This window comes from Palaemon carinicauda, chromosome 18 (assembly GCF_036898095.1).
Source record: "Palaemon carinicauda isolate YSFRI2023 chromosome 18, ASM3689809v2, whole genome shotgun sequence".
Classification (NCBI taxonomy): Eukaryota; Metazoa; Arthropoda; class Malacostraca; order Decapoda; family Palaemonidae; genus Palaemon; species Palaemon carinicauda.
Window position 1 is genome coordinate 103,589,349 of NC_090742.1, and position 2,500 is coordinate 103,591,848.

Below are 2,500 nucleotides of genomic sequence, written 5' to 3' on the forward strand. Positions count from 1 at the left end.
CATCACGTGGTCCTTGGACAAAGTCTTGCACTATGCTTCGAACCTAAACAATGAGGATTGTACTCTAAAGGATGTAACACAAAGTAATTTTTCTGTTTGCAACTTAAACACAGGAGAACTGAACCTATATCCTGATCCTGCCTTTCTTACCAAGAATGAGCTACCCACTAAGAGGTGGGGTCCTTGGAGAATCAACCCACTGAAGGAAGATGCTTCTCTGTCCCTAGCAGAGTGTCTTAAGGTTTATCTTCGAAGAACTTCAGACTTCAAGGGAGGACAGCTCTTCAGAGGCAAAACCTCAGGATCAAACCTATCCCTAAGACAACTGAGAGCGAAGCTCACCTACTTTATTCGCAGAGCGGATCCTGACAATACACCCGCAGGTCATGATCTGAGGAAAGTTGCTTCTTCGTTGAACTTCTTTCAACATGTGGACTTTGAAAGACTCCGCTCATACACTGGGTGGAGATCATCCAGGGTCTTGTACAAACACTATGCGAAGCAAGTACATGAAATAAAACATTTTTTGGTGGCGGCGGGTAGTGTCATTAAACCTGTCGTCCAGTGCTGCAATGAACAGTGGACTGTTTTGGGACTTTACAGTGCATCGGGTGCATGGGTATACTTACCTTCTAGTGCAAATCATAATGATGATTAACATACAGTCCCAATAACACCAGTGCCGAGTGAACGTTTGCATCACAGTGTATGCATGTCCAAAAATCTGAACAAATCGGACAGATTTGGTTTCACATCTCCCTTGTGTGGCATTATTCCGAAAATGAAATCACATATTTTTTTCTACAGGAGAAAATATGGACCCTGATGTGTTTTAATGCTGAATCAGATCCATACCATATTATAAGTACATTTCATAATTTAGTTGCAAAATAAAGATACTAAAACGTATCTGCGTCTTATTACTGCTACCTCAGTTACACACAAATAAAACATGCCAGAGTTTTATTTAATCACTATAAGGGCATAGAACTTGAAATAAGTACAGTATACAGATTTCCATGGTAAGTAAAAGGTAAGCTCTAAAGTTTTCCCTTTTGTTCCTACAGAAATACAAACCTTGAATCCTTATTGTCGATGTCGACACTTTCCCTGCAGAGGGCAGGAAGCACTAAACTAGTTCCAGGCATAGTGGAAATGACAGTTACCTGGAATTTCACATACAGGTTTAGTAGACCAGATAAGGAAATCCATTCAAGGTAGAAGGCACAGACACAAACCCACAGATACAGTAATTTCAAGTTAATTCTCTGGTATGCTTCCATCAGGACGACATGGCCTGAGCCCAAAAATTGGATTTTGATCAAAGTGAAAAATCTACTTTTGGCTGAGAGTGCCATATCGTCCTGATGGACCCACCCTTTTGCTGACCCCACCCGAAATTACTTTATCTGCGGCTATTTCTGCTTAACGACAAGAAAAGGAATGGCACGCGGTAGTAGTACGGATAGGAGGTCCACCGGGTACCTAGAACGGCACCCCCTTCTTTTGCCACTCTTCCCCCATACATCAAAGAGTTAAACCTATTCAGGGTGAAGATTGCTATGTGTCGTATCTAAAGAATACGTCCCCTGATATTATGTGATATCCTTAATTGGATACTCGCGCCAGGACTTAGAATCCTGGAGACCTTTGGTTTATTTCTCTGGGAGTATCACTGTAGCAAATATCCCTTAGAAGGCTACCTAAAGGAACCCTTTCATCAGGATGACATGGCACTCTCTCCCAAAAATAGATTTTTCACTTTGCTCTAAATCCGTTTTATAGTTTATGTATGAAAGATCTATACTGTATTAGTGTTGATACGGTTCTCAGATTATTTTATTTTAATTGTTTATTACTTCTCTTGTAGTTTATTTCTTTATTCCCTTTCTCCTTGAGCTATTTTCTCTTGTTGGAGCCATTAGGCCTATAGCATATTACTTTACCAACTAGGGTTGTAACTTAGCTAGTAATAATTGAAATGATAATACCAAAATTCTTGGACAGGATGTGTTGTACTTTACTAGCGCACTTTTACGATTTATTTCAGAAGTAGGCCTTCTGAAAGCTATTTGAATTATACTGATCTGCTTGCTTATTTATTTTTACATTGAATTTCTTTTTATAGTTTATTTATAACAGATGATATCGGTGTCATTAACTTTCGATGTCAGGATACCGGAAATCCCCAAATCAATTAATCAATCAGTCAATCAAGCTAAGACACTGGAACTAATGTTAACAACTCCAAAAAGATTGTGTTCTAAGGAAATTAAAGGTTCATTTTACAAACACCTAGTACAGTATTTGTAACCTTGAGTCCAGATATCTCATTGAGAAACCAGTCAGTGGTAACTACTGCGTTTCAGTCGTGTAAGTTATGGTAAATAAAAAAAATTGCAACAGACCGGTAACATTTAAAAATTACTGACGCAAGCGAATAGGTGGACTATTGCGTTGTGAACGACATTGAATACTGGTGATCCTTTTGCAATGGAAA